Source organism: Podarcis vaucheri, assembly GCF_965113315.1.
Source record: "Podarcis vaucheri genome assembly, chromosome: 1".
NCBI lineage: Eukaryota > Metazoa > Chordata > Lepidosauria > Squamata > Lacertidae > Podarcis > Podarcis vaucheri.
The window spans coordinates 88185361-88203858 of NC_138759.1; the positions used below are offsets into that span (position 1 = coordinate 88185361).

Here is an 18498-nt window from a genome sequence, read left to right on the forward strand (position 1 = left end):
TGCAATCAGGCTGAAGTTCTGGTGCTGCAAAGCAGCTCCCGCAGCTGGTTTGAATCAGGCCTTGCCTATCCAAGTTCGGCCTAGAAGTCTTTGGGCCTGACTGGGCAGCAAAGCCACTGTGTCTGTAGTTGCCATGGAAACTAGGGCAGAGGAGGGGCAGCAGTGTGTGTCAAAAGCTGCCTGCTCTGGCTGATCAGCTTGGAGGAGATCAATGGGCTGGGTGGGGCCTCACCCTCTAATCCACCCTCTCATGTGGGTGCCTGCAGCTGCCTGCGGTCGGCCTCATCCCCAGCTCTTGGGTGCTGGGGCTTTCCAGCTGCAGCTTAATTACAGCCCAAGGGATGGAGAGTATGCAGAGGCAAGGTGGGGTGTTTGGTCGGGGTGGTCCACAGTGGCTGGGTTTGGGGCTTCTTGGCTCTCGTGGCCCAGAGATCCTTACAGTTTTGCCTGCCTGCCTGGAACAAGGTGGGATGCCGCCCAGGCCCATCCATGCAGCCTAAGAGGTGCCAAGATATTGGCGCTCACTGAACAAGAGCCAAAGAGCCAGCTTGGGAAGAATCAAGGCAAAACTCCTAGGCCGGACTAGAAGTTTGTATGAACTCTGCAGATGATGAACACCATCTCCCAGAATCATGCAAGGGGGATCATTGGCAGGCAAGTTAACAAGGAAAGCATTCGCTGATGGAGTGCTTGAGCTGAGGGCCAGACTGTTGTTGGTGTCCGTCTTTGGAGAAAATAGAGGAGTACGCCTTTGGCAGTGAAGTCAATCTGTTGGAAGCCTGCTGTGGCTGTACAGACCAAGATAGGAGAGACAAATACCTCACAGCTCCTGGTTGGGAAGAAAGGCAGCATAGACATCAAATGAATAATATCAGTAACAATAATAATGGCATGTGGAAGTCTGCGGGCCACATGGGACATACGCCTGCATGGCACAGATGGATGGAGCAGGTAAGACCAGTTGAACCAATGAGACCTACACAAAAGTAAATGTATATGCATCTTTATCTTGAAAGGCCCACTAAACTGGGCTATGCATGTCTTTATTATTTATTTATTTATTTATTGAACTTTTATACCACCCTTCATCCAAAGATCTCAGGGGAGTTCACAGCATAAAAATACACCATAAAACCACAAAGTACATAATAATAGCAAAAACAAAGCAAACCAATAACCCCTTCCCCAAAACATATTTAAAAGGTTAATCTAACAGGGTCTAGAGACAGATGATTCCATCTCTGATGGCATTATTTTCATAGGCTTTGCATAAGATTATAGTAAGCTGCTTTTTACCAGAGTTTTTGGTGTACCTATCCAGCTCAGTCTTTTCTATACTGGTGGGCAGCAGCACTACAGGATATCAGATAAGAGTCTTGCCCACCTTTAGCAAGAGATGTCAGGGAATAAACCTGGGACCTTCCCAGGCCCAGACCAAACATTCTGCTGCCTGAGGTGGAGCAGCAAGTTGCACACCTCCTCCCAAATCAAAGTGCATAGTACCCAAGCCTGATCATACATCTTTTTCACATCTGAGATAACAAATTCTACAAATGACTGGGAGTAAAAATGAAACAAAAATACTTTGGGTGTATGGGGTAAACCAGCAATCTGCTGCCCTTTCATGACACCTAACATCAGTAAGCTAGTGGTCTGCTATCACGACATTTACATGTGGATCCAAAATCGCAGCTGCAGCGTAGGGCTGCAATGTCAGGTCAGTTATTACTTAATAAGACAAATCAGCTTTAAACATTTACCCACAGACTTTCAAAACGTAGTTGAACAGCAGATCTAAATTCTTTTTAAATGACTTATAAAAACAAAGACTTAAAACAAAAATCGAGGTGGCAAGCTTCATCTTGAAAAAGACAAATTCCAAATTCTATATGAGAGAGAAGGCTTATCAACACTTCCTCTTGTCCCGCTGCTTTCCCCCAAGGAATACTGCTCTTTAGCGCTCACTTGGAGCAAACAGCAATTTGGATGAAAGGCAGTATAGAAATTTAATAAACAACAACAACAGTATTCCAATGTACAGGATGAGATAACTTTTCCACCTGCACAGAGCAACTTTCCTCCTCTCCTCAAGGGAGAAAGTGTGGTGCTTTGCATTGCATGCTGGGTTTGGATTCAAAACTCACCTGAGCTGCAGACTTAGTGGATGGGGGTTGCGGGGGGGGGGAGTTGGATGAGGCTTCAATTACCCTTTTGTAAAGCGGGCCTAGTAATTGCCTCCTTCTCCTTGTATGATAGGGATAATAATATAGTACTTCAAAGTGTGTGCAAATGCCAAGTACATGATTAATAGGAATAATAAAGTGCAAACAGGGCAGTTTGCTCTGAGCATGTGAGTGTTTGTGCTGCCCCCCAAACAACAGGCTCTTCCAGGTAGCCTTGGACCAAGCCTTGCATTGGGCTTGGAAGAGCCCAGCCCATTTCAGTTCCCCTGTACTGCAGGGCTGGCAGAAAACAGGTTGGAACCGGCCAGGGAGGAATCCTCTTTGATGGTGGATGTCCTGCTGCTCTGAGCTTCTGAGAGCTCAGCCCAATTCTGTGCTGGGTGAGGGGATGGGGGGCCCAGTGGGCCAGGCTCTGAAAACACACAGAAAGCTGGAAAAGATGGACCCTGTGACTTCCTTCTCGTTGAAGCATTCAGCATCTTGGATGCTTCTTGCCTTTTCCAGGATATGTCTCTCCTGCTTTGCTCCTGCCCAACTGAAATAGTATTTGTAATTCCTCATTCTGAAACCTGACTGGAGGTCAATGCAAGTTGAGATGTCTTGAGGATGTTATGAGCCATAGGCTGGGAGAGGCAACCTTGATTCCTGGCAAGTTCTATTTTTACTTGTGGACTGCCAGTATAACATAGTGGATGAGAGTGTAGGCCTTGAGCTGGACAATCGATGGTTCAACTATTGTCTCAGCCAGAGACTCACTAGGTCACCTTGTTGTTTAGTCCAGTGTTTCCCAACCTTTTTTGGGCAACGGCACACCTGTTTAATGAAAAAAATCTCGCGGCACACCACCATTACAGCCCCGTGACGTCAGCACGCAGCGTCACGCCGGGAGGGACGCACGAAAGTGAAAGTTTTTTCCCTCCCCCTTGCCGGGGAACCTCCAAGCTTTGGGGGTGGGAGGAGGCAGCAGAGCGAGGGACTGAGGGACGGCGGCAACTGAGGCGGCGGCTGTTGTGGTGGTGGCGGCGATAGCGGGTGGAGGAGGGGGCAGCGGCGGGGCTTGAGGAGCCGTCGCCGGGAGTTGCTGCTGTTGTTGCTGCTGCTGCTGCCCGGACATGCCGGCCTCCTCCTCCTCCGCTGTCTCGCGCTCCTCCCTTTTGCACGCGCTGCCCTGCCGCTCGGCACCACCACCGCGGAGCCGCCCCCGGCTTGACGCGGATCCTCGCCGCCGCCGCCTCTCACCGCCCGACTCGCCCGCCTCCCTCCCACGGCACACCAGCCAACGTCTCATGGCACAGTAGTGTGCCGCGGAACACGGGTTGGGAAACACTGGTTTAGTCGTTTAGTTGTGTCCGACTCTTCATGACCCCATGGACCAGAGCATGCCAGGCACTCCTGTCTTCCACTGTCTCCCGCAGTTTGGTCAAACTCATGTTGGTAGCTTCGAGAACACTATCCAACCATCTCGTCCTCTGTCACCTTAAGCAAGCCATTCTTTTCTTGGCCCTCATCTGCTGAATGGAACACTAATACTAACACTAAGCCTTTCAAGGTTGTTGACCTTTCAGGATTGTTGACTAGGCCCCTCCAACTCTATGATTCTCACTGCTTAAGCCAGGTGTGGGGAACCTGTGACCCACCAGATGTTGAGCACCATTGGCCATAGTGGCTCGGGCTGATGGGAGATGGAGCACCACACGTTCTCCACCCCTGACGTAACTGAAAACTACTGCATCAAGACCATGCTGCACTGTAGCAACCTGAAAGCTACTTCCACTGTTGGAGACAGTATGCTTCTGATTGCCAATTACTGGAACCCACAGGAGGGAAGAGTGCTGTTGTGCTCGAATCCTGCTTGTGTGCTTCCTGCAGGCATCTAACTGGCACTGTAAGAACAAGATGATGGACTAAATGGGCCACTGCCTTATCCTGCTGGATCTTCTTATGTTCTTAGCTTGGGGTTTATGGCCCCAGTCAGAATTTTTCTTTTTCTTTTTAAAGGACCAGCTCAATTCATTGGGTGATAAGAATATTGACTTATTTTATTCAATTACTAAAACGTGAGAGCATTTCCATACTGGTTGTTAGTGCCATTCAGTGCTGATTTGAGGTGCCTATAAAGCAGATCCGACCTGCCCTGGTTGTGTTTTATGTATGTATTTATTTGTATTTATAGCCAGCCAGTCCCAGGGCAGGTTAACAACAACTGTATATCAGGAGATGTAAAACATCTGACCTGCATCTGAAAGGCGTTGTCTGTGGTATGGGCACATTCTTAATGCATTGAACATTTTACTGGGTTGAATATTTCTCCACGACAAAATAGGTGTTTAACCTTTAAAAAGGGGAGGGGGAGAGAATAAAGCAATTTATTGTTGGTACAATAAAAATCCAGCCCCTAACATTATTTACTGTTGTTGTTGTTATCATCAGCATCTTCATCAGTATCATTATTAATTAATTAACTAACCCCCTTTTACATTCATCGCAAGGTGATTTATATGTCCACAGTGAGGAACACCAGATTGCTCCAAAAACAAATAAGTGCTGTATTGAGTAGATTTGGTGTGCTGAAGTTGTCAGTGGTCTCTCTGTGCGAGTCTCTGCCTAGGCATGATTTGGATGCATGATTTGGGTTGACTATGGCAGGACAGATAAACCCAATTAGAAACCCAGTTACTGAGAAGGGATCAGGACTTGAAAAACTGGTTTTCTGATGCAGAGAAGAGTAACAGAGCTCAGAGACTCAACAGGCTTTGGATGCTGTCAACATATTATCTGACCTTGATTCTGTGTCTTGAATTCCAGCTTGATCAGAGGACATAGAAAAGGGTAACCTAAATGCCACCACCACCACTTCCATCTGCATATCAAGTTGCTGTTAAACAAAATTGGAACAGGTTGTTTTCATCCTTGCTTTGGTCAACTGGTAACATTATGAGCAACAGCTGGAAAGCTCCCCATTGTTATTTACTGGGGTGAGTGTCCCCTTGTGGTCCCTTCCAACTCTAGAAGTTCTATGATTCTATAATTTGTTTGCAGCAAGGTTAGACAATGTTGCATCAAGCAAATGTTATCCCACACTTTCCAGTGTGTTTCCCCATTGCTTTCCTTACTGCAAAAAGTCCAGTCTTTGTGGGAGGTGGGTTTGTTTCACAAGACCTCCAGAACGGACCACTGGGCCTTCTAGCCTGGCACTGCCTCCTTTACTGGCAGCGCGACTCTCCAGGGGTCCAGACAGGAGTCTCTTCCAGCCCTATGTGGAGATGACAGGGACTGAACCTGAAACCACTGAGCTGCAGTCATTGGGTTGTGTAGGCAGGATTGAGAAGAAGTGTACCATGGTTACCCTATTCTGTAGCTCGCTCGTAGCAGAACCCCTGCCAGTAGAGGCTGGTGTGGCTCGACCACTGATCTGCCCCAGGTTGGTTGGCTCTTACCTTGCTTTGGGAGCTGAGGTGAGCTGCGGTTTGATGATCCAGCACATTCCCAGCTGCCGCTTGGGCGAGGCCAGATGCCCAAGAACGATGCCATGTCTAGCCAGGCTGCAAACAACCAAACTCCGGCAGGCCATAACTCTGTAATTACTGCAACATAGACAGTGGGGCTGGGGTGAGGGGGAGAACAATTCAAACCTGCATATATAAACACTGCTGTGCTATCTTCTCCCTGGCATCACCCTCGGGCTCAAAGAAAGCTCTAATTTTAGGGCTTAAGAGTGGGGGTGGTTGTTATTGAAAGGGCTGTGGCCAAACAGAGCTTTCATCTCGGCTGGCTGAGGAAGAGCACACGGGGTTTCAGGATGGGTGACTGGCTGCTGGGAGCCCTTCCCTCAGATGCAAGGACAGCTCCGGATCTGGGGGTGACGAAGCCTTGTCCTTTGAAGCCTGCATTTCCCTGGCACTCCACCCCGTACCATCCTATCATTGCACTGCTGATCAGACATTTCCATTGGGTGGGGGTGGGGGTGGGGTTACACAAGAGAATCTGACCCAACTGCTAACTCTGGAAAAGGACCTCAAAGGTCTCAGCAACAGAAAATCATGGCTTCCTGGAAACTCCAAGTGGTTGTTAGATTATCTTCCCTGGCAGGATTCTGACCCCTAACAGATGCTCATTGGTGTCCTACGAAAAGCTTCTGTAGGAGATGGTTCCAGAGCTTCCTGGGCTAAGGAGATGAGTTTGCCGGAGGACCCCTTCTTGCTTCAGCTTCAACCAATTCCTTCTTCTCCCTGTTTTTGGTTGACCTTTGGAAATATTTAATCTCCCTCTTCTTTTGCACAGCTTCATAGAATCATAGAATTGTAGAGTGGAAAGGTACCCAAAGGGCCTTGAAGCAAACCACCTGCAATGCAGGAATCACAGCTTGAAACCTGGTATTTTGTGGTTTCCTTGAAACTTTGTGTCCATCAAGTCTTGCTTTCTCTGTTGATCTTTTCTAAAAATGTTGGGTGTGAGGCAGATACTTGAGTTTGGGGTTGTTGTTTTTTTGTATCGCTGTATGAAATGTCTATCAACAAGGCAGATACTGGGTACATGGAGGGAAGAGAAACAGGCTTAGATGTGGCAATTGGATCTAAACAAATCTGCTCTAATATTTGTGGGTTCTTGATGTCTGCTTGCTAATCCCCCTGAAATTCTTTACAAATTGGGAACCCTGTGGGTGTGGTTGTTAATAATTGTGAGCCATATCCGTGGACTGTTGTAACATAGTCTTCCCTGATTTCCAATGCTTTGTGTAACATCTGCTAGGGACCTTTCTCAACAGCAAGGCATAAGAACATAAGAAGAACCAACCAGATACCTCTGGAAAGTCCTCAGTCTGGACCTGAGCACAGCAGCACACTTCCCACTTGTGCTTTCCAGCAACTAGTGTTTCAGATTCATACTGGTTATGATACGGGATACACAGACATCATGACTAATAGCCATCGAGTGCCATATCCTCCATGAATATTTCTAATTCCCTTTTAAGATGCTGACTGTTACCGTGTCTTGATAAAGTGAATTCCATAGGTTTATGTGCTGAATCTCTCACCATCCAGATTCATTGGATGGCTTCAGGTTCAAGTATTATGAGGGCAAAAAATGTCTCTGTCCACTTTGCCTATATTGTGCATAATTTCATAACCTCAACCAAGGGCGGGAAACTTTTTTCAGCCCAAATGCCACATTCTATCATGGTCAGCCTTCTGGGGGACCACTTACCTGGGGTTGGTTAAGCCAGAGGCAAAAGAAAAAAAGAAGAAGAAAAAAATGGACGACACAACATATGTGACTCTTGCCTTTATACATTCAATCAGCAGGGTACATTCAGTCCATGCAAAATCCAGAGGTTTATACACACACATTTTTCCATTCAAGCAAGCAAGAGGCGTTATTGCAATTGAAGGACGTATTCCAGTCAGGCAAAAGAGGAGGAGGTGGAGCAGGGCCAGGAAGTGGCATGGGAAGACTCTCAAGGGCCAGTTAGAAAGGGCTGGAGGGCCACTTTGGCTCCTGGACCTGGGCTTCCTGTTCCTTGATCCTTCCTCCCTTGCCTGCCTATTTCCTAAATTTAAAAGCCCCAATTTTGGAGGATTTCCTCACAGAGGAATCACTTCAGTCCCTGATCATTTTGGTTGTTCCTTTCTGGTGGATCTTGACCAAAATTCATATCTTAGATACTTTTATATAGCACCTTTTCCTCCAAGGATCTCAAAAGGGTGTACATGATATTACCCCCCCCCCATTTATTCCTAACCACAACCCTGTCAGGTAGACAGTGACTGGCCCAAGGTCACCCAGTGAGGTTCATGGCTAAGTAGGGATTTGAACTCTGATCTCCCGGGTCCTAGTCTAACACTCCAACCACTACACCACACTGACTCCCCACTGTGCTAGTTTCAGAGTTCTCTGTAGCTCTTCATCAGGCTAGATGGTAAAACTGAGCAACAGGAGCACAGGCAGGAGAAATAAAGAAGAAATAATGGCTGGTGCTGAAGCCAGGAAAGTCTGTCTCTGGTCACAGTCTTAAGCTGAACGCAGGAGAAGGCAGCAAGCATTCAAGTGAACCTCTGCGAAGGAATGGAACAGCAACCCCAAGTGTACTTAAATGGAAGCTGGTCCCACTGAAAATAATGGTGCTTACTTCCAAGTAGGTAAGCAGAATTAGGCTCATGCCATTGGAAGCAGGAGACTTTTCAGCGCAGTATCCACATGGATGGGAGACTAGCAATGGTGCCATTATGTCAAAAAGTCTTCAGCAAAACTCAATAGCCTGGTGTTTTCACAAATGAAGGGATGAGGTCATAGAAGGCCAACTCTCCATTTGGAAAAGTGGGGAGAAGTTCTTCCCTTATCTCATTCTTGCGCTTCCTCCCAACCCCCTGTGCTGGTCAAACTTTTCTCCCAGGTGCTGTTTTGCACCCTCCATCAGGCCTGTGGCATCTTGTATGTTTTTTCTCATGTGCATAGCAATTATTCTTTTCTTTTTTCGACTCAGCTAGTAATTAAACAATTTTTTTTAAAAAAAAAACAGTATGGGCATTCAAGTGTAATGAATTGGCCCTAGCAACCACTAGAGGGAGACATTGGGCAAAGATCTGGACTACAAGCAAGATGCATAGCTTTATTTTGTGTTTTCCAGGCATGCCAAGCAGCAAGCTTTAGGGACATAGGTCAACCTCTTTCTTCATCTCACTTAGTATTGACTGCTGCTCTGACTAGCAGTGATTCTACAGGGTTTCAGAAGTTTCACATCACTATCTACCTCATTCTTTTTAATCTGAGGACCTTCTGCATGACCTCTGCCACTAAACTATGGTCCTTTCCCAAGTTCCTCCATACACTCCAAATATTCATAAAAGAGAAGATAACAGGTACACTTAGTAATAGGAGAAAGCACATATTTTCATTAAATATATTGCCAAAGAAGATGGGTCCTAAAGCATTAGTAAGGTCCTGTTCTAAAAGAAAAGTACTGTGTTCAGAGTTCTCAGTCTGTGCACTAATACTCTGCAGAGCTAAAAAGTACCTACAGAAGTTGCATCTGGATATACCTAGACTGCAAGCCTGTTGTTATAGGATTGGGATTGAGCTGGATGCCCCCTCAGGGTTCCTGCCAGCCCAGCAATATTATAGCTACAAAATCTGAGTCTACACAAGGGGTGGGTGGGTGGGTGGGTGAGAGAGAGGGGCGGGGGAAAGTGCACCACACAGAGGCCTGACATGTTCTCTGTGCAAAATCCAAAGCCATGCTGTTGGAACCTGTCCCCTTAGAAACCTAATGGGGGAGCAGAACCTGTTGATGTGTTAATGCCATGGACCCTTCCATCTTATGCTCAGTCTGTATATATGTGTAAATAAATCTTATAAATCACACAGGCGCCACAAGTCTCCAGGGACCATCATTTCATTCCAGTCTCCAGAGGCCATTCAAACCCAGGGGGTGTCCTGCTGCTGCTGAGACCCTTGAAACCTCTCACTTTGTAGGTTTTGTACCACTTTAACAACCATGGCTCCCTCCCCCCAATAATTTTGGGGATGCAATTTGATTCAGTGCTGATAATTTTCTCTCCCTGAACTCTGTCCCATAGCTCCCCAGACCTGCATTTCTAAAGGTTCTCTGGCAAAAGCCCAGTGAATGACTATTAGATCAGTCTGAGGCGGTTGTGTAAATATGTCCTAACATTCTGCCCAAACCAAAGTCTTATAGTGCTTTTAGAAGACGCCCAGGTCTGGGCAAACCTCAGGAGCCAAGGAATTCTAAAACTGGGCAGAAACCACCAAGAATGTCACTCTGTGTGTCCTTGTTTGCCTAATATGTTACACAAATGCTGTCCTTAACTGCTTTAAGATAGGAGTGGGCAACCATTTTTCTGCTAAAGGTCTCATTCACATGCATGATGAGAGCTGATATTTCTGAGGGATCTGATCAACACTGTTCCACACCAATCATCCATTCAGCCCACGCACAAAAGGGATGCCATTTTGAGATCTTTCAGAAGTGTGGGTTGTGGATCAAAAGAGCTCTGTTCTCTGCCCAAGTGCGGAGGGGATTTCCTTTAAAAGAATGGATCTGGCCAGATCTGTGCTTTCAAAGTGCTTAGCTCTGCCTGCCTGGGTGGAGATGTCTTTTAGTTTGTATGTATGTATGTGCGTACATACGTACGTACGTGTGTAATGCAATGTATGTATTTTCTTACATTTATATCCCACCTTTCTTCCATGATGAAACCTAAGGCTGTGTACCTGTTGGTTCCAAGCACTGACCACACCACACCCAAACCCTGCTTAGATTCAGCAAGGTGGCAGCCTCCTATAAGTGCATCCGGCTTGATATTTTGAAAGCACACATCTTACTCTCAGCTTTGCAGCCCAATGGCCACATTATGTATTTCACACTTTTTAAATAAGAAAAGGGGGGCACTTAAACTGGGTACTTTTATACTGAAGGGGAAAAGCAGCTGTGTGACCCCAGTCTGGAATCTGCTTCCAGTGTGACTTATGACCAAATTTTTGCTCTGATGACTAGTTACCTTGTTTGCAACCAGCAATGTGCATTTGATTATAGCAAGCAAGAAATGAGTACAGAGTCACAATCTAGATCAGGAACATGTTCTGAATAGGGACTAAATGGCTTCTTCACCTCCACCACCAACGCCTCCTCCTTCTCCTCCTCTAAATAAGTGACCAGCTTAAGCTTGCTTTTTGAAATAACCAAACTTGTAATTTGGCTGTAAAAATATTTTAGAATTTCGTCAGCTATGCCTAGAAGACAACAGGAGGTCGGACAGTGCAGATGCTGAAAGAATGGTGTAATGTGCTTCTAGCAATCAGGCCCTCCTCAAAGGTGGGCTGCTGGATCCTATCTCAGCAAGTGTTTCTCAGCAGTCCCCCAGGGCATCCCCACACAGAGTGTATTGCAGTCGACTAGCTTCAAGGTTATGAACTGCATTATGATGGGCTCCAGAGACCAAATTTGAAAGCAAAGACTGTAGCCTTCTCTTAAAGCATTTCCATCAGTCCAAAGGGTGGAGAACCTGTAGTCCTCTGGAAGTTGTAGAGATACAGCTTCCACCATCTCTCACTATTGGCTGTGCTGGCTGGCTGAGGATTGGAGGGGAGCTGGGACGATTTCCCCATTCCTGTATCAGACCAATTCCCCGTAACTCTGAAATGGATCGTGACAATTTTTCAAGAGTTCTCCTCTGGCAAATAGATTTGAGTCTGGATTCCATTTGTGTGTATGTTTTGGGGATGAGTGTTGTGGGGTAGAGAGAGGGCGGGTAGAGACGGCAAGATTGAGCAGAAAGAAACAGCCTTGGCCTGTAGATTCCCTTGTAATCAAAAGCAGGTGACTCTGCCAAGGGAGAAATGCCCTTTTTTCTCCTGCCATTTTGTGGCTGCCTAAGTACAGGCTTCGTCACTTGCACAGCCCGGCTTGAGTTGGGTGCTTTTGCCAGCACCGCGTGTGCCTTGCACAGCTGGTTTAAACAGCAGCAGCTGTGTGAAGCGGTGACATGTGGCACCCTCCCCGACATGACCCCAAACCACACTCCCACACACTGGGGAGAGAAGGAGAGGGAGGCAGGCACAGAACGAGGAGGGGTGTACAGGAGCATTTCCCCAGCAGACCAAGGCAGCTCTCCCTGGGGGAGGGAGGGATCCACAAACAGAACAAAACAAAAAAACCCTGATGAGGCTAAAAAGGGGGGGGGGATAAAGGGGTTGTTGGATGCCTCTTCTTGATCTAACCGATGTGGCCTCATTGTCCCCAGATCCTCTCCCACAAGTTTGGAAGGATTTCAGTGTTTGTGAGCCTTGCTGTGTGACTGGGTCACACTTTGTTTGCTGATTTCCATCCTGTCCAAGTTGCCTCTTAGTCTGTGCATTCACAGAGATTATACTACCTCTGACCATTTATTGAGCATTCATCTTGATCTGTTTGTGAGGGGAGGTTATATGACATCGAGAATCGTCCTGGTTGAGTGTTTCTACATTTCCCTTTTTGTTTCCGTGTTGACAAGCCCCCTGTCCATCATTCGTTCATGTCGCACTTTCTTAACCACAAAAGGCCTGTTTCTTTTAAAAAGTAGATTTGTTGCACTAAGGGGGCAAAGCTAAATTCCCTGCTACGTGCTTGAATCACCACCAAACATTGACAGTCTGGAGGCACTGAAAGGTAGGTCTGTTACCTATCACTTACAGAACAAAGGGCACACCCTCCCCTTGCTTCTGGTATCTTGGGGTACATAGAGGAAAAGGTAGGAAACAGAGAAGTTGGGGCAGGAGAGTTCTAGGGAAAGCTTTTTAAAGAAAGATATAGGCAGAGTATGAATTTAAGAGCAGCCAGGAAATCTTGACATGATTGTAGGAGCGGGCAAATTCTCCCAGAACCCAGAAGGATTCCCTGAGGCGTTGGGTGGTGATGGAACCAGAGGACCCCTTATCTTGTCCCTAGCCTTTAAAAGAACAACAAAACAGTCTTCCTCTGTGGCAGGCAATGATTAACTACATATTTGCATATATTGAGATGTAGTGACCACTGCTGGTGAGAAATTGCTGCTATTTCTCCTGTACCCTTCAGTATTTTTCCATACCAAAACCATTTTTGTTTGTTGGTCTTTAGTTGTACAACGCTGGTGGTGCTGTTAACTCTTGTTGGCAGTCTGTACATGATCCAGGCACTGACTCTAGAAGTGGTTTCTGTATATGATGCATTGGGTGGGGGACCTTTCTTAGCTTGAGGGCCACATTCGCTGGTGGGCAACAGTCTGGGGGCCACATGCTGGAGGGTTGGCATGGCCAGAGGCAAAAATGGGCAGAGCAATGGTTCTTACCTTTGTACAGGAGATGACATTCTGGCCAGGCAAAAGTCGGAGGTTTCTATACATCTCTCTCCCAGGCCTCCACATGCATCTCTCTATTATTAATATTGTTGTTGTTGTTGCTGCTGTTGTTGTTATGTTGCTTACTACCAAAACTTCTCTCAGTGACTTACTTGAAAAAAATAAAAGCATAGAATACCAAATTAAAATGCACAAAAATATTTGAAAAACATTACTAATAATATAAAAAGGGCACATCCCACAGCACCCAACTATTACCTATCCATTCTCTATTCAGGCAAGCCAGACGCATTGTCACAGTTCAAGGAAAGCTTCAGCCAGAAGGGAGCAGAGTAGCAGCAGTGAAGGATGTGTGATCACTGAATGGCCCTTAGCTAGCTGACCAGCTAGCCATGGAGCTGCCTATATACCCAAAGTAGTGGGGCTGCGATCCAATCTATGATCTTGAACGGTCATCTGCAAAGCTTCCTTCCTGTCCACATCTAACATGGATGTAACTAAGATGGGGAAGTGGGGTAGGAAATCCAAAAGGCAGCTAGCAAGTCTGTGCAGAAGAACTCTAAAAAGACCAGTCCCAGGCTTCCATGCGCACATCTGGCCAACAGGTGCTGGGAGCAGGCTGGAGTGTGAGTGCCCTCTGGTGGACTGAGCATGTAAGTACAGAGACGTATACACTGACCGACGGGACTACATTTGGGGCTTTGATAAAACACAACACCAGTGCAGATGGGATGCTGCTCCATGGGAAGGTGGGAATCACCTCCCTGCATACAGAGAGCAAGCATGTCAGGAGGCCTAGATGTCACAAGAGTTTTCTATGTGTAGGGTTTGGGGGCTTTATGAGGCAGAGGGATGGAGCATCCCAACATGCTGATCTTGAGACGGGACTACATTTGGGGCTTTGATAAAACACAACACCAGTGCAGATGGGATGCTGCTCCATGGGAAGGTGGGAATCACCTCCCTGCATACAGAGAGCAAGCATGTCAGGAGGCCTAGATGTCACAAGAGTTTTCTATGTGTAGGGTTTGGGGGCTTTATGAGGCAGAGGGATGGAGCATCCCAACATGCTGATCTTGAGATGGTATGAGCCATGCTGGATTATACCAGAGGCCTCCTGTTTCTCAGAGTGGCCACCCTGATGCCCATAGGAAGCTCACAAGCAGGACCAGCACACAATAGCTCTCTCCCTACTTGTGTTTCTCAGAAATGCTGCCTCTGATCATGTAGGCAGTTATACAGCCATCACTGCTAGCAGCCACCCATAGCCTTATCTCCCATGAATTTGTACACTCCCATGTTCAAGCCATCTAGGTTGGTGGATATCACCACATTCTTGCAGCACAGTCCAGGGAAGCTGTACAACTTACAGCAGTTCTGCTAAATGCAAAAACCGAGCAACGGACTCCAGCCTTCCCTGGCTCTCAGCAGGAAACTTGTATAACTACACTGCCTGCCTCCCGATTCATTTCCACTTGTCCTCAGGACAATGTCACCACAAGCCCCTTTGTGATGGCAGCCATAAAAGCAGAGTTCCATCCCTGCTGTTCAAACAATGCTCATTTCTATTATTTAAAGTCTGTCTCATCCACAATATCCAAGGCAGTTTCCAAGAACAGAATAGATCCAGTCTTTTAGGAAGCTATCATTTAAAAAACTGAAGTTAAAAAATAAAATAAAAAAGATATTCCAGCAGGATTTGGGGTTCCTGCTGGGTCTGCCTATGTGAACTTGGATATTTTGAGCTTGTAAATGAGACATTTGCATTCTGATAGTTATCCTGAGCTGTGTACAGCCTAGGATGATTCTGGGACACTTAGAACTGGGTCATGCCACTTACTTACTTTTGCCTCAAGGAATGTTAAATTGACTGGTTTTAGTTGCCTTTCCTTACATTGTACAATATGAGTCAACACAAAAAACACACCCAGTGTAAAGGTAGCATCCTAAATTTCTGGAGCTCATCCTCTCTCATTTTGGAGAGATGAGGTGATGGTGGTTTGTGGGTAACAGAGAAAGTGGGTTTTCCCCAGCCACTTTGATCTAATGGAAAAAACTATTTCTTTCTTACCTGATTTGGCCACAAACCTGAAGCCTGAGATACAGGGATGGAAAAAGACACAAGGATCATCTAGTCCAACCTCTGTATTTGTATGTAACAGTGATATAATGAGAGCAGTGTGGCACCATATAGCCACAGCATGGCTCACAAATATGTGTCACATTTGCTGACCAAAGGGCTGTCAAGGAGAAGCTAGAGACCCCAAAAGTCAAGAAGGAAATTTCTTCCGGCTATGATGAACTACTGACATTGTTTTGCTGGGGCCTGGACTTGCTATTGCTCTGGAACCTTACAGCATGCCTCCCTTTTGCTTGTGGCTCACAGTGAGGAATCTGTTGAGGCAGATAGTCCTATCTTCAGGCACAGAGGAGGGACTCCTTTGGTTCCAACCCCACAATTCCATGAGCAGAAGGATTATTTGTGGAGCAGGCTGGGAGATCAGGAGCTAGAATGAGACCAGAAAGGTCATGCCCGATAGTGACATTGTTTTGGACGGAAGTCATTGTCCATATTAACTTGGTAATGGGGAAACCCCTAAAATCCTCAGATGCTCACACCATACTGAGTTATATTCCAACACTGTGGGCCTTGACAGAGGGGTTACGTAATTGGATTTTGTGTGCCCTGTTGGTGGCCAAAAGCTGGAAGGAGTGTACGTCTCCCCTGATTGCTCTGTGGTTGGGAGACAGAGCCACTCTTGCACCATATGAAAAAGCTATCTTCAGCTAGCATCACTAAGAGAATAAACACTCAGACATCTGGGATGTGTACTTGTTTGCATGAAGTACATGCCCAGCAGGCTCTGTTGGGACCTATCCCATCTCAACCAAACCAAATCAAACCCCCTTTCCCTTTTTAATTTTGTTCTGATTGTATTTATTTAACTGTATGGCACTGCACTAAAGGGTAAAGGTAAAGGTACTCCTGCCCGTCAGGGCCAGTCGTGACCGACTCTAGGGTTGCGCGCTCATCTCGCTCAAGAGGCCGGGAGCCGGCGCTGTCCGAAGACACTTCCGGGTCACATGGCCAGTGTGACAAAGCTGCATCTAGCAAGCCAGCACCAGCGCCGCACACGGAAACGCCGTTACCTTCCCGCTAGAAAGCGGTCCCTATTTATCTCCTTGCACTTAGGGGTGCTTTCGAACTGCTAGGTGGGCAGGAGCTGGGACCGAACGACGGGAGCTTACCCCGCCATGGGGATTCGAACCGCTGACCTTTCGATCAGCAAGTCCTAGGCTCTGTGGTTTAACCCACAGCCCCACCCGTGTCCCATGGCACTGCACTACAAATTGCTATTATCTGGTGCTGGTGTTCCACATTGGCAAAAATGTGGGGTACAATAAAATAATGTTATTGGATACCTGGCATGGGGATGGTCTAATCCACAAAAGGCAGGGGGAAGAGGTACATTAATTAAACCAAATTTCTAGAGGGGCATAGAGGCTTCTCTCTGTGTGTTTTTTCAAACAGAGCAGGAGTGGCCCACAGGCCCCTGTCTGACCCTTGGAACTCTCCCCAAGCCAAGCCCCCATCTGCCCAGACCACACCCCTCACCAGCTCTGCTTTGCACCCCAAGTATTTTTACCTGTCTGGAATACGTCCTTGAACTCTGATAATGCCTCTTGCTTGCCTAGATGGCAGATACAGAGGTGTGTGTAGATACTAACCTACCATACACAGCATTCTCCTGATCCACCCAACTTGTGTCAACAAAAGAAAGATGACCTAACTTGTTTTTGAGAAACCCATGCTGGTTCTTTGTAATCACAGCATCCTTTTCTATGTGCCCACAGACTGGCTGCTTAATTATCTGTTCTACAACCGTTCCTGGTATCAGTGTCAAGCTGACCGGTCTGCAGTTGCCCAGGTCTTCCTGACTCCCCACCCCACCCCGCTTTGAAGATGGCAACAATGTTTGCCCACCTCCAGTCTGCAGAGGCCTCACCTGTTCTCCAATCATTCTTAAATATTATAGACAGAGGCTCTGACATTATGATGATAGCTCAAACGTTCAGGTATCTTATTTTTTATACAGTATTTTGAACCCTACTATTCAGAGTTCATGACCTACACCAATCTGGTACTCACTGCTGATTACAGTATAGCAGATCAGAAACAAGGAAGAGACTGGCGTGGGCAAAATCCATAGTGCCTGCTCAGACTGCAGCACACGCACGGCGGTATCCCTTCAAAACTGCCACGCAGGCATAAGCCCTACTTAGGTCCTTACATTTTGGTGTATTTGTGACCTTCCATGCACTTGTGTGCATGGGTTAAGCTGTATGTGTGCATGCATGTATACACTCAAGATGTGCAGCTTGGTGTGATGATCCCTAGTTTTTGTGCAAACACACTCTGCAGAGGCACCTCCCTGGCCTCTTTTGGAAACAGAATACCAGGCTAACTGGGTTGTGGACAGCCAGGAGTGTCCTGTGTCCTTCTGCGTGCTGGCAAGCTAGGTGTTTGTATATCTGTAGGGCTCATGCACCTGCATGCACCTCTTTGTGTTTTGCTGTGTGCATTTACATGTCTGGGTTTTTGTTTTGTTTTGTTTTCGGCGTGTCACTCATGTCTCCAGGCCCAGCTCACTCCGCAGGAATCTCTAGCCGCCGGGCCCTGTTCTAGATGAATACACTTGAAAGCATTTTTTCTCTCTTAGCTACTAAATTTCCCTTTGAGAAGAAAGGAGTTGGCTCACTTCATCTTCATTAGTGTCGGGGAGCATTGGGGGGGGCTGCTTTTGCTACAGTGCCACCCCTTCCAGCCTCTCACTTAGTCCCTCCCTCCTGCCCTGAGTCACTGGCCCTTTGGATATGGGCTTCCAGCCAGGAGGAGGCTGCTTCCTTCCCTGCACTGACCAGTCTCTCATCCAGGTTCATTGCTCTTAGTTCACCCTTTCATACTCATTGTAATTATTGTTATTATTATTATTATTAGTAGTAGTAGTAGTACACCACCCTTCAGCCGAAGATCTCAGGGCTATTCACAACAGAAAAATACAAAATGAGAATACAAAACATAATAAAAACAAAAACTCCATTCCACAAACAATTTAAAAATCCAGAGAATGTTAATCAGCTGAATGCCTGGTTGAAATGTTTCCGCCTGGTGCCTAAAGATATATAATGAAGGCACCAAGCTGTTTTGATACTTTGCTGTAGAACTTCCAAAAGTTTATTTGTTGGTAACTTTGGAAGTGTTACCATTGACTTTGTTACACCTCAATGCTTATAGTTTGTCATACATTTTGTGGATGCAGATGCCATGGTTCATGAGATAGGTGCTCTAGGAAGATAGTCAGTTGCTGTTTAGGAAAACGGTTTCCGCACACTGACTTATGCCAACCTGTTTTGTTTACATATATTTTCCCCCCATTCCAAATTGTGCTGTGTCATATAAGTGGAAATTGACATAAGTGATGACT

At 46.6% G+C, this 18498-nt stretch overlaps 1 protein-coding gene across 2 annotated transcripts in view; it reads left to right on the top strand.

Annotated features, from left to right (window-relative positions):
- Positions 1-425: 425 nt before the first annotated feature.
- CDK5R2 (cyclin dependent kinase 5 regulatory subunit 2) overlaps positions 426-18498 on the top strand; it is a 42494-nt gene continuing 24421 nt past the window's right edge. For both annotated transcript variants that reach the window (XM_082201886.1, XM_082201887.1), the window contains exon 1: positions 426-951. The gene's annotated coding sequence lies outside the window, so the exon portion shown is untranslated. The remainder of the gene's footprint in view (positions 952-18498) is intronic.